The sequence below is a fragment of the Lactuca serriola genome, chromosome 3 (genome assembly GCF_051521515.1).
Source record: "Lactuca serriola cultivar US96UC23 chromosome 3, Lser_US96UC23_V15, whole genome shotgun sequence".
Classification (NCBI taxonomy): Eukaryota; Viridiplantae; Streptophyta; class Magnoliopsida; order Asterales; family Asteraceae; genus Lactuca; species Lactuca serriola.
The window spans coordinates 256,283,750-256,298,674 of NC_136410.1; the positions used below are offsets into that span (position 1 = coordinate 256,283,750).

At 34.6% G+C, this 14,925-nt stretch overlaps 1 long non-coding RNA gene and 1 pseudogene across 1 annotated transcript; one reads left to right on the plus strand and one right to left on the minus strand.

Annotated features, from left to right (window-relative positions):
- Positions 1 to 10,032: 10,032 nt before the first annotated feature.
- On the plus strand, positions 10,033 to 11,022 carry LOC145093919 (enoyl-CoA delta isomerase 2, peroxisomal pseudogene; annotated as a pseudogene).
- Positions 11,023 to 12,448: 1,426 nt separating this feature from the next.
- Positions 12,449 to 14,302, minus strand: LOC145093920 (uncharacterized). Its single transcript, XR_013703136.1, has 3 exons — positions 14,013 to 14,302; positions 13,759 to 13,844; positions 12,449 to 13,660 (listed from the first exon to the last, which is right to left on the minus strand). It is a non-coding gene; the product is annotated as an uncharacterized LOC145093920 (long non-coding RNA).
- Positions 14,303 to 14,925: the final 623 nt, after the last annotated feature.

Sequence of the window (14,925 nt, forward strand, 5' to 3'; positions counted from 1 at the left end):
GCTGGCTTATCCAAGGATGGAGTGAGCTTGGTGCCGAACGCCATTGGAACTTTAACCTTTGAATCTCCCATCATGCCAAATTTTGCAAGGAGAGTCTTCGTGTAAGCTTCTTGATTAATAAAGATGCCTTCTGGTCCCTGTCTAATATTTAAACCAAGGAAAAAGTTAATTGAACCCATTGAGCTCATTTCAAATTTAGTCTCCATCAGCTTTCTGAATTCAGCCGTTAAGCTAGGATTCGTTGAGCCAAAGATGATATCATCGACATAAATTTGAACAATCATAAGGTGGTTACCTTCCTTCTTACGAAAGAAGGTTGGGTCAACCGAACCTTGTTTGAATTTGGACATCTTTAAAAACTTGGTTAGCGTTTCATACCAGGCTCTCGGAGCTTGTTTCAGTCCATATACGGCTTTGTCCAAAATGTAACAATGATTGGGATACCTTTCATTGACGAATCCAGGAGGTTGCTCCACGTACACCGTTTCTTCAAGTTCTCCATTCAGAAATGCGCACTTGACATCTATTTGATAGACCTCAAAGTTTTTGTGTGCAGCATAGGCAAGAAATATTCTTACGGATTCCAGCTTGGCTACAGGAGCAAAAGTTTCTTCATAGTCGATGCCTTCCTCCTGACAGTATCCTTTCACCACTAGAGGGGCTTTGTTGCGTATCACGTTGCCTTCCTTGTCCATCTTATTTCTGAAGACCCATTTGAGACCAACAACTGAGGCATCTTGAGGAGTTGGAATTAGACGCCAAACTTTATTCCTTTCGAATTCATTCAGTTCGTCTTGCATAGCTTGAACCCAATCAGAGTGATCAAGAGCAGTGTTAACTGTCTTTGGTTCAACTTTTGAGACGAAGGAGTTACACATACAAAATTCTACTTTTGAAAATAAGGAAGTTTGTTTTGCCTTAAGTTATGATCGGGTCAGGACCTTTTCAGAGACATTGTCGACGACCTGGGAAACAGGATGATCTCTGGTCCATTTGACAAGAGGAGGGTAATTTGGATCATAAGATGGATCCAATTCAGCGTTTACCATCTCTTCTAGTTCAGATTGATTTTCATCGTCATAGAGCATATCGGCATTCTCCCCCTCGACAGATAAGCTTTCAGGTGAGTCTTGAGTTTCTGGAGCTACAGGGGTTTCGGGTGGTGTCGAGCTTTCGGGTGTTGACGCACCTTCGGGTGTTGTAGCACTTTCGGGTGGTGTGGCACTTTCGGGTGGTGAAGTGCGTTCGGGAGCAGCTTGAGAACTATTCTCCCCCTCAACACGTGAGCTCGGCTGTGATAAAGAAGATGAATCATCCCCCTCAACTGAAGCATTGTGTTGTGGAGGTTCATTGGAACATGATCCTCCTTCATTTATTTGCTTTGCAGCATCTTCGACAAGTTGCTTCAGATGATCTACTTTGTTGTCTGCTGCACTGGCTTCCGAGAGAGTGGCCTTCTCTGGTTCATCGAATAACTCAACAAACTTCTCAAATAGGTTGGCGATCGAGGCTGTGACTTGGCCTGTTTGAGGAAAGATTTCTCCAGCTGTGTCTTCGTTGGCCTTTAGCTTTTTGACATAGTTATCATCAAAAGTCACATAGTAAGTTTCTTCTATTTTCCTCGAGCGCTTGTTTAATACCCTGTAGGCTTTCGAAATGAGAGAATAGCCCAGAAATATCCCTTCATTGGCTTTGACATCGAACTTGTTACGATGTTCTTTAGAATTGAAGATGAAGCACCGTGAGCCGAATACATGGAAAAATATGACATTTGGCTTCCTGTTGTTGATGATCTCATAAGGAGTGAGAGTGAATCGCTTATTGAGATATGACCTGTTCTGCGTAAAACATGCAGCAGCAATAGCATCAGCCCAAAAATATAAAGGTAAAGAAGCAAAACTTAGCATAGTTCGGGCCGCCTCACACAAAGATCGGTTTCGTCTTTCGACAATCCCGTTTTGTTGAGGGGTGTAGGGAGCTGAGAAGTTGTGACTGGTTCCTTTTTCTGCCAAGAATTCTTCGAATTCTTTATTTTTGAACTCCATCCCATTGTCGCTCCTGATGTTGCGAACGACTTTCTTCAGCTGTACCTCAACCTGCTTGATAAACATCTTTAGCTTCAGAGTCGCTTCAGAAAGAACACCCATGTAAAGCGTGAAAAGTCATCAACAATGACAAGAATATACTTGCTACCGCCGATACTTTCGATAGATGACGGACCACACAAATCAATGTGAATTAATTCTAGTGGTTCAACAACTTTAGTGTTTACAATAGATGGGTGACTTTGACGACTCTGCTTCCCCATTTCACACGCAGCACATAAATGTTCTCGATCGTATTTGAGTAATGGTAGACCTCGAACATGACCTCCAGTGACGAGTTTGTTGATATCCTTAAAGTTGAGATGAGATAGCCTTCGGTGCCACAGCCAGCTTTCGTCAGATTGTGCTTTTGATAACAGGCAGATAGTTGGATTCCCTTTGATGGGTTTGAGGTTCAGGGGAAACATTTCGCCTTTGCACTCTGATTTGAGAATCACTCTTTTCGTTTTCTTCTCAATTATTTCCGAACCCTCATCATCGAATGAGACCTTGAGACCGGTACCTCCAACAAGCTGAGATACACTGATAAGGTTGTGTTGTAGTCCCTCAACATATGCGACCTTCCTAATCGTAAAATCACCATTTGTTATCATTCCATAGCCTTTTATTGTTCCGAATGAGTTGTTCCCGAACTTGACATTTCCACCGTTTGAAAGAGACCGAAATTCCCTCAGCTCTTCCTTCCTTCCTGTCATGTGACGCGAGCAGCCACTGTCAATATACCATTCTTCGTCAAACTGCTCGTCACTGATAACCTGCAAAAATTAAGCAGATTTAGGAACCCAAAGTTTCTTGGGTCCAGGTGAGCCTTTCATAGGAACAGGAATAGTAAGAGAGATGTCAACAAGATATGTTCTTTTTATTAACGTTGTTTCATCTTTCTTTTTAATGGTGAAAACCTTAATTTTATTGGGATTTGTTGCTTTCGGTTTGGATTCTGGTTTTGGTATTTAGACTTTAGGACGATTTTGATTTGTTTCGACTGATGAATCCTTCGATTTTCCTTTCAGATCTGTTGAAGATTTAGGTTTTTGAGTGCGAACAGAATTGAATTTTGAATGTGGTTGAGAGGAATTGGAATAATTAGTTGAAGTAGAAGGAGAGTATTTAGACTGAGATGTTTTCTTGACTTGAGGTTCTAAGTGACCCTTTTGTTTTTGATCATTAGTGGGACCGAACCTAGAACTTTGGTTGCTCTTGCTCTCAGAACCGAACTTGTGCTTTCGGTAGCTTGTGTTTTCTGAACCGAACCTTTGCCTTCGGTTGTCATATTTTTCAGAACCGAACGTATCCTTTCGGTTGTTATGACCCTCAGAACCGAACCTCTCCCTCGGTTGTTATTACTTTCTTGCGCTCTAACAGTACTTTTCCCTGACTTTAAATTTCTGTCATGATAAGAGAAATGGGCGTTTTGAGATTGCCAAAACTGTTTTCTTTCAGAGAGATTCTTCTTGTATCTCTGATTCCTTTGCTGTTTTTGATTTTTCACCTGCTTCGGCTGACGATGGATATTCGCTTTTTGTTTTTGCTTTGTGTCAGCTGGTTTACTTTGAACTGATGATGTTTCGCTTGAAGGAGTGACTTCTTTTGCAGAAACTCCTTTTTCTTCAGGAACATCTTTTGTACCACTAGTACTTGGCACGTCGAAGCTATCAGGCTTGTTCAAAGGCTCTGGCACATATCTACCTTTGGTTTTCCATGACGTCCTTTCTGATAGACCAACAGTTTCGTCAGCATTGTCGATAGGAGCGGACCAGAAGAACTCATCACAACCATCAGCATTATCTTCGTTTACAATGGCTGTGAGTTCGGCTGTCTGATGTTCGGTAACACCTGTGACCTTATACACCTGATTTGGAGTCGTTCTTACCTTTTGGTACACGACGGCCTTTGCCTCAAGGATCGGGGACTTTTGTTGGGACAGGCGAGCAAACTCCACAGAATTTTCTGAAATAAGATTTTTGTGGTTTTCGGGTTCGCTCTTGACAAACTCAGAACAGTCAACTTCATTCTCTACAGAAATTTCACTCATATCATCGTCCTCATTAAGCTCAGATGCATTTTCAACATCAATTTTATTTTCTGAGCTCAAGTTGGCACTCAATGAGTCAAACTTTTGTATGGTTTCGGTCCTTAGTTTTAGTTTGTCATTTTCATCCAAAAGAATTTTCAGCATGTCCTTATGGTCCTTGGACTTTATGAAAGATTCGATTTTGTCCAGACCATACATATATGTCGGATTTACATCCTCAGACGAAACTACACTTTCACAATTATATGCTTCAGCGTCGATTTCATCTTCCTTAAACTCAAGGAAGGGAAAAATCATGCGATGAATTTTCTGCCCTATTTCACAGTTCAAATGAAGTTGAGTGATATTAGTGTTAAGACGCTTAGCAATTAAACAAAAGACATTTCTCTGTTTTAAAAGTTTCAAATTGTCTCTTTGTAAATACATGTTTTCGTCCTTGTTTTTGATTAACTCCGACTCCTTCAGCTCGATCCACATCCTTCGTTCCTCACTCTTTGAAGACACCCTGCTTATTTGGTCAGTTAGGTTAGAATTGGTGACCCGAGTTTGAGTTAAACTACTGTCAAGATGAGAGATTCTTGAATTTACATTTTTTAGTTCTTTTTCGTATGAACTTTGTGGGACTTTGAATGAAACAAAAATAGCTTGTACCTTCTTGATTAATTCATCAAGTTCGTTAAACTGCACACTGAGAGGTTTTGCTGTAAAGCACAAGTCCTCTCGCTCCTTTGCATCTTCATTCCCACCATCTATGTTGTATCCCCTCATATGAGATACATCTGACACCATCAAGCACTTTCCATCACTCCCTTCATCTTTCGAAACAAAAGCCTTTCCATGAGAAGGCTTCCTTACTTCATCATCCTCAGAGTCGTTTGACCAGACCTCCACGCCACCGAACTCATCATCTGCTACCGAACCCTGCACAATTAAAGCATTCATTGAAGGGTTAGTGACAGCTTTCTTCTTCCTGATCTCTTCCAACTTTTTCAGTAACAAAGCTTCTTCATCTTTCTCCTCATCCTTTTCTGCCATTTTCTTGAGGACATAATCTTTTGCATAGTGGTTCTTTCCTCCACAATAATAGCAGCTCACACCCGAATCTCCTTCAGCTTTCGGTTCCTTCTTTGGTTCTTCTGCCTTCGGTTCTTCCCTGACCTTTTCAGAAATATAATTTCCCTGCCAATTTCGGTTCTTATTGGTAGGAAACCTTTTCTTGATGAACCTCTTGGGGTTTGACACCATCATAGCATAGTCTTCAGAGGTAAGATCATAGTCCTCCAAGTTGAGGTCTTCATCTTCCATCACCCCTTTGCTTTTAGACAGAAGAGCCAATGATCCCAAGCTAGAAACCACATTTTTCTCCTGCAAGACAATCTTTTCTTGGGATTTCAAAATCCCTACCAGCTTTGCCAATGAGTAAGATTTGAATTGCTCATGTGCTTTAACAGTGGACACAACAGCTCTCCACTCAGATCTAAGACCGTTTAAAAACGTAACCTTTTGTTTAATCAACTTCCTTTCAATATCATGTTTAATAATCTTGCTAAGAAGATGATTGAATTGATCAAACGTTTGAGTTACAGTTTCTTCGGGACCCTGCTTGAATTCACCAAACTCGGACAAGAGTAAGGTTTGAATGGAATGCTCGAGATCTTCGTCTGTGGAATACAACTCTCGCAGCCTATCCCATATTTCTTTAGCAGTACTGCACGAACTCACCAGCCTGAAAGTATCATATTGAAGAGCGAATCTGATTAGTCTCAATGCTTTAATATTGCACTGAAACTTATCTTTTTCGTCTTGGGCAATATCTTTAACGTCTTTCAATAGATCATTATACTCTTTCTGAGTTTTAATGATCCTTGAAGTTGCTGAATGAGCGAATGGTCCAGACACGATGGCTTCCCAGATGAGATATCCGTTGTCCTCAGATCCAATAACATAATCTTCAAAGTGATGTGCCCAGACTTCGTAATCTTGGGTGTAAAGGATGGGAATCTTCATCGTTGATCCAATGTTGTTTGAGATGTTAATGGGATTTGATTGTGACTCGTCCATGCTAGATCGAATAACCTGTTTAAAAGATCAGACTAGTAATATATTAAATTAGGGCAAAACGAATAAATGCTGAGTTACGTCAATTATGGGATGACGGCTCAATAAATATTGATTAATGCGGAATAACCCCAATCGCAACCTTTTTCACAGAAAAGATGTGTATGAATTACACAGCCTCCTACTCTGATACCAATTGTTAAGTTATAAAATAAACATGAAGATCGATTAGATCTTTGTAACAGGTATTGCGAAGAACACAAAATAATAAACAAGACAAGATTTGAATCGAAATGTGTCGAATGATTAAATCAACAATCCTCAGCAGAGCTCGACTAAGAACTTCCGTTGTAGAGGATTTAGGGTTACAGGAACGATAAATAAACTTCTGAATAATATTGTGATCGATCTGTTCTATCGTTAACCTAAGATGCATGCAAGCACCTATATTTATAATAAACCCTACTCAACTCACGGATGGACAGGCCCATACCGGAGATACAAAAACGGACTAGCTAACGAGCCCAATAGACGCAACATACAAAACACGACCCAACAGTTTTGTATTGAAAACCTTTTTGTAAAGATTTAATGGAATCGAGCTGTTTTTGAAAAATTTAAAATTGGTTGTATTTTTCGGTCGTTACACAAAATCAGAGTCTTCATCTTCATTAAGCTTCTTGACAGTAACATTATCTTTTCCTGTTAATACATTTTTAACACAAGGAATGATTACAACTAAATTACAAAAATAATGCTATACTAAATTTAATTAAAAATAAATCATTACCTGAACATGAGTTTAAAACAACAACTTCACCACCTTTTATTTTACATCTATCAAACCGTCTTTTTGTTCTCAATTCATTTTCCCTAGGTATTCCATTATCTTCTGTCATGTCAACACTTTCAATCAAACCTGCCAATATATAGACAGCATAATCATAACTGAAGACACTTTGATATACAACTTACATTACATGAAATCATCATTGATACCTTTTTGTTTCTGTATCTTTTTTTAGATTTTGAAACCCTTGCTTTTCCTGGAACAAACTTCTTCACATTGACTTTGGGTTTCATATTCTTTTCTATTAATAATTATAAAACAATACAAGCTATTAAAACTAACTACAAAAACAAGCTCTAAATAAATTTAATTTTAAACAAATACATTACTTGAATCTGAGCTCAAAACTACAACTTTAAGATCCCTTTGCATTGAATTATCTGGTGTGCGATTAACACGTTGCTCCACACCTGTCCAAAAAATAAGACACATAATCAATGTAGAGTCCAATTGATATTTAACATTTTAATTTTCTTTTAATCATCATCACCACCCGTTTGTCTTTTAGTTTTCTTCTTAGGTGTTGAACATTTCTTTTGTCCTTCTCTTGTAATCTAAGGTTGTACTGTTTCGTTTCCTTGATTGTCTTCATCTTCAATGTCAATAAGCAATGGCTTGGATTATTCATTAGTGAATTTGCTGAATGCCGTCTTTAGTAATATCCTCTCGCTTTTCTTTCTACCTAATAGTAGAATTAACATACCTTTACTCATTTATAACTCAGAATTGAACCATTAACAACTAAAATAATCATAAATTATCCCTACTAAACACAAACTCAATCAAACACACACCCAAGAACAGAGTAATGTCTATAATAGTCATCACTTAACAAACAATGTAATTAAGTTAGTCACAAAAACCAGTAGGGACTACTACACCATTATTCATTACTTACTACATCATGTACAGGATCAAAACCACATACATACTCAATAAAGTACCCATTCACAACCGAATATGCCTTTAACAATCTACATAATATACAACCAACAACAAGGATTAATACTAGAAAAGTATTTCTGTAGCACAAACAATCATATTTTACAAATAATCAATAGTGAAGACATTTATACCCTTCCTTATTCTTTTACTATTAAACATCATTCAAAGTCGAATACTAATATCAATTACTCCTCTTGTCCTACTGATTATCTACTTACTTTGCCATTCAACAATACGACTCTGAAAAAAAAGTAACAAAAAAAAACCTAATTTTTGGGTTGTCGTAATCGTACATCAGTTCAAACTAGTCGACTACGACTACACATGTATCTGCATCTTAAAACTTTCAATCACAATCATAAACGATTAATCTTAAATACATTCCATATCAGACTACCGTAACATCGAAACTCATCTACAATTACCATTTTCATTTAAACATTCACATACACCAACGTTTTAGTTCTAAAATACAAACTTTAAATCACCAATCATCAATGATTTAGAGTCACTACAGTTCATAATAGATGATATAAAGAAAAAAACGAAAAAACCTAATTCTAGGGTTTTAAGAATCGGTAAAATGTACACATTAAGAAAAACTAAACCCACTACTACACTCGTTTTCCACTCAATCGACATTCAAAAAAGATTAGAAAGCTTACTTCTTCCACTTCAGTTGATGATCAACGACATTCCTCCACCTTCAACCCTTTACGGACTTCTGAATGCACAAATCTCTTTACGGATGAACAGTAGTAATCGAGTGTCGTATAAATGTTTAGGTGTGACAATATTTTGCATTGAAAATACGACCGAATCCTCCCACAGATAAGAAGTTAGTTGTGATTACTAAAACATAGGAACTATTTCTTTTAATTGTCAAACTTACCCGATATATTCAAAATGGTTGACATCATAAAATTACTTGAATACCCTTTTATATATTTTTTAATTAAAAAACAATTTAAATTCATTTAATATTATGTTTAAATTAATGATTAATGACAACCTTAGATTTTAAATATTTAATGTACCAGATTTGTTCTCGCGTTCTCAACCTTTTAGGTGTTCTCATTTGATCATTTCCTTATATATATATATATATATATATATATATATATATATATATATATATATATATATATATATATATTTGTGAGGAAAATGAAAAAGACGTTGCAACGGCTATGGTGCAGACTGTCAAATATTCAAATGGTACAATTTTTTAGCGGACACGAACAAGAACATGTTCATGTTCCTTCATTTAAGTTAGCCGAACAAATGAACGAAAACGAAAGAATAACCGGACTAGTTTTATTGTCCACGTTTCTTCGTTTAACAAATTACCTTGTTCATGTTTGTTTGTTTATGTTCGTTAACATGCTAAATGAACGAATATAAACGAACAAAGATAATCAAGCACAATCAGGGGCGTAGCTATTCATACTCAAGGTAGGTCCTAGGACCTACATTTTTTCTTTTTTAATACAACAATTCTATATAAAAAACATAAGAAACTACCTTATTTTTGCCAAAAGACCTACATTTTCATACTTTTTTCCATTTCATTTATATAAGGAACCACGTTGATTTTGGTTCTAGATTCGTCACTGAAGACAATTGAATATATATGAACATAAATGAAAACATAATAAAAAACAATTGAACATATATAAACTTAAACGAACAATCTTAGATGAATGTAAACAAACAATATAAACAAATGTTTACGAACATAAACAAACGAGACTATTGTCAATGTTCGTTTGTTTAACTAAACGAACGATAATTTATATTCATGCTCATTAATTTATTAAATAAATGAACTTTCTGTTAAACAGTTCAAAAATAATTATTCTAACCTTTAGTTCGTTTGCAACCTTATCTCATATAATAATTTCAACATAAGCATACCGAGGTAATAATTACACGACACCACACAGCCTAAGCAACTAAAATGACATTAATGAATTTAATTGGTTTAATTGATCAGCCTAAGCAACTAAAATGACATTAATGAATTTAATTGGTTTAATTGATTTTGACTATTGACAATGATTGAGAAAATCGTTGAAGTAGCCCCTAGAGATATTGCCTCTATTCAAAATAATCGGTTTTCAATATATACGAGTGGAAAGGAAAACAAGAAAACAGTCTACGATATGTGCACTCTAGAAAAGCGCGGCAACGTCTTCTTCCTCACTTTAACCGGCGACGGAAGGGATGAGCATCGTCTGAATCCTACTCTCATCGCCTCCATCCGATCCGCTCTTTCCGAAGCCAAGTCTCAATCCACTCACAGCACCGCCCTTATCACCGTCGCCGAAGGTAAATTCTTCTCCAACGGTTTCGATCTCGCCTGGGCCAAATCCGCCTCAGGAGGATCTCCTTCGGAAGCAGTTAACCTCCTCTTTCACATGGTGGAACTCTTCAAAGATCTAGTCGCCGACTTCATCTCCCTTCCTATGCCAACAATCGCCGCCGTCACTGGCCACGCCGCCGCCGCAGGACAGCTGCTCGCTATGAGCCACGACTACGTCTTGATGAGTCGCCATCGGGGGGTTTTGTACATGAGTGAAGTCGATATTGGGATGGCATTACCTGAGTATGTCTCGGTGTTGATGAGATCGAAGGTTGCGAAGCCGAATGTCCGGCGGGATGTGTTGTTGCGTGGGGTGAAGGTCAAGGCGGAGGAAGCGGTGGCGAAGGGTTTAATTGATGCGGCGTATGGTAACAGGGAGAAGACGGTTGAAGGTGGTGTGCGTCTGGCGGAGGAGTTGATTAAGAGGAAGTGGGACGGCAAGGTGTACGCCGAGATAAGGAAGTCGTTGTATCCGGAGCTGTGTGGCGTGCTCGGCTTGATTTGCCGGGAACTTGTAAAAGCTCGACTCTAAGTTTGGGGATGGAAATAGAAAGGGTGGAATTGTTATTTTTATTTTTATAAGCTTGTTTTTGTCGTTGTTGGGGGATACTTCAAGGGATGTAATTGTATAATGTTCTAATAAGAGTATATTACCGTTTTTTATTTATTTATTTTTTTTCAATTAGTCAAAGATGAAGATGAGAAAATTTGGTTATCCTTTGTTTAACCATGCCAAGTAACGGGTGCAAATTGTTTTTTCAAAAATTCGTTCTCATATAATAAATAATATGGCGGGTAGTGAATAGTCTATTTTTAACAAATAGTCCAAGCCTTATTTGATTGCAATTTGTTTCTCACCTATACATCCAATTTGGAATGTTAAATATGTTGTCATTTATGAAAAAAAAAATAAAAAGTTTTGTAAAAGTAATTATATTTTGGTTAATGTTACGTATTTACAATTGTTTTTTAAATATTGTGAACAAACAAATGGCAAAATTACATAGAAACTATTATATTAATCAAATTTGTTATTCTGAATTGAAAAGTATGCTCATTGCTAAACTTGTTAAAGAGATGAAATATAATCAATATATATTTTTTTGATCAGAAGTTAAATCTGTATCAGAATAAGAATTATGATACATTTTGGGAAAATCAAACTTTCATCGAAGAGAAGCAAATGAAAGATATTCATAAAAATTCTCGTAGAATCGAGAATGATGTTTTTATTCTATATATGTCAAATCATGAATTAATAATTGCATCCAATTTCTAAAAAAAATCTCAATTGTTTCCATTTAACATGAAAGTTTGAAGTGGAAGAAAAAAAAAACGATTTCAAGAATATGTATAACTAACTTTATATAAATACAAAATGAATTTTTAAAACAAGAAGGTTTTGAAACAACAAAATCATTAGAGAAAGTCCAAAATTAGAAATACATATTTATATATATTCTTGTTAAACATTTTCCTTATGTTTTGGGTATTAATGTAAATTATAATCAATATACCACCAAGACATGATTAGTCTTTTACTTTTAATGTGGATGTCTTACAGTTTTCCTTGATCTCTAATTCCATGTCTCACGTATTCACAAATAATCATAAGACATTCATTAAATTTATAAAAAAAAAATCACAATTGATATTAGATTGAGTTGAGTCTTAAAAACTCTTTACATATGACATACAAACCAGACAGATTATCTTTAATGACACATAATAACCACTCAATATTGGTTCCTAATTGGTTCCTGGGATCCAAGACTTCATAACCTATACTAGTTTATAACCCGTGGAAACCACGGTTACAAAATTAATTAAATATTCATAGTAAAAAATTCAAAATTATTAATCAATTATTTTATATAAAATTTTAAATACATTATTAATTAAGAGATTTTTTTATTAGTTATGTAAAATTATAATTATTGATTCAAATAAATATGTGGAATTAATTTATCATATATATTAGACTATTTTTATTTGTGAACTAATGAAAACAATAATATAAAATTTAAAATTTAAAATTTAAAATAAAGAATAAATAGATTGACAAATAACATCACATTAATTAGGAGGTTTAATGAATTTAAAATAGAGAATTAATAGAATGACAAGTGGTATCATATTAATTAGGAGTTCTAATATTATGACACTTGGCAAAAAGACTATTCTTTTATTAGTATAGAGATTCATCAAATAAGTAATTCGTATTTTGTCAAATAAGTAATTAACCATACATTATTTTGTCAAAAAAATCGTTAGACAGGGACACTTTAAGTCAAAATTATGAGTATATTGTTACAACTTTTCCTTTGTGTATTACAATGCACACAATAACTCATAAAATCTGGTAAATTGCTTATAAATATAGCTTCTAAAACATTGATTGGTCAAGTAAATGTTATATGATTACAAACGATGTTAAAAACTTACCTTTGGAATCAGCACATGACTTTATTTGATGTTCCAACACTACTAAAAAGAAACGAATATTAATAATAACAAAAAAAAAAGTTAAAACAGAAAACCCAACAAACACTATCAATATCATTGATTAGAAAGTGACATGGATAGATGAATGGTCCAATCTCTCTTTCAAGAAAATTTGTATGATTAAGACAACCAATCACCCAAGATCTAAGAACTACATCAAGAAATCTGGAAAACATTGGTTTAAGTACAAAATTGTAGTTATCGTAAATAAAATAAAATAAAACATGCTACTAAAAACCAATTAACTATTTATATAGTAAGTATTCATCAAATCACTTTTCTCATATTAATATTTGGATGGGAAATACCAAATAGTGTGGTTATGTGATTGACGTATCTATTATCAAAATTTCCATATAATATTTTTAAATAAAGTATGCTACAAACAACATTTTGAAGGGCTTATAAGAGGGCATTTTACATATATAAATGAGGTCTGTTTGGACCTTTATTTTCTTGATTTTGATCAGAGTGATATTGCTTTGTCTTGCTTCTGAATGCCAAGTGAAAATCAAATACACAGATAAACTATTACCAGGTCAAGAGATGAGTGCAGTAAATTTGGGTTATAGTTTTAAGGAGACATTTTGTCAAACACCTGGAGTGCATGTTCTATAACCCATCTATTTGTATTAACCTGGGAAGAAAATAACAAATCTAAGGTTCTCAAATCTAGAAAACAGATAAAAAGGAAACAAATCAATGGACATAACTGATTAATCTCTAAGTATTCAGAGTCAGTTTAACTCCGGATAATTTTCTTCAATTTTCGCCTATTCCAATAATGGTATATGTGTAATCTGCAGCGGTAGAATATTACCTTCCTTTAAGACTAATACAAAAGAAAATAAAAATGAAAATCCCTAAACTCCAAATTTTGATAGAGCCAAGGAATAACCTTGAGGTGGATGATGTAGTGCAAGGTTTTAGATTTGTAGGTGTGCTGCAATGGATAATTACGTAGTGCAATCATATGATCAAAAACTAAAGTAGCAAGAAAGAAACAAAATCAGTAAAAAATGAACCAGTTAGAACTTTGAACCTATGAGAGCTTTAAAACACCTATTATGAATCAAACCTATTAAAAATCAAAATCGTTTGAGCACAAATGAATAAAAAAATCTAAAACAATGACGAACAGGAAAATCGAACCTTTAGGGGAGAAAAAAAAGAGATGGGAGGACGTTATTTTCTTTAGAAGTCTATGTATACAGATTGGATCATGTAATCAAAGAAATAAAACGAAGGTTAATAACTTGATTTGCTTAAGGCCCTCAACTCTAAGATTTGTTTAGGATTTAGTTCTACGGATTGGTTCGACGGAGAGAAAGAAGAAGGAGATGAGAAACGGTGGCAACAGTCGTGGCTTGCGACATTGGCAAGGTAGCACCATGAATAAGATGCTAAATAACGTTGATCTAACCGGGTTTTGACCGATTCAAATTGCTGAAAGTGTGGAATGGTTGTTCAACTTTGACCTTGACCGAATAAGATTTATCTATTAATACATAAAGTTGTTGTATATGATATTTTAAAAGTGGTACCTCTTAAAATTCAGCAAAATCTTGTAAATGTTTTTTAAGATATATATATATATATATATATATATATATATATATATATATATATATATATAAAAGATCAAATGAAAACACCTAAAATATTGAGAATACATCCAAATATTCATACTTTTATAAGGGTAAATTAGATATTTTTCATTTAAATTAAATTTTAACTTATTAATATTAAATTATGATTTCCTTAAATCTAGCCATAATTAAAGTAACTACCTAAAAAGTGAATTAATCATCTTTTTTTTTTCATTAATAAATTTTTTTTTTTATAAAACGAGGCTTTTGAATATTCATATTTTTCTTATCTAACTATTTTATTTTAATAAAAAAAAACAACTTTTTTTCAACAGATTCATACAAAATCTCATTTAGAAGTGAACAACACACTATAAATTTACCAATTTATTGAATTAGTTTTCTTTAATCATATTTTTTACAGTTATATTTAAACATGAATAAAATATATATTGTTGTTTATGAATACAATTGTA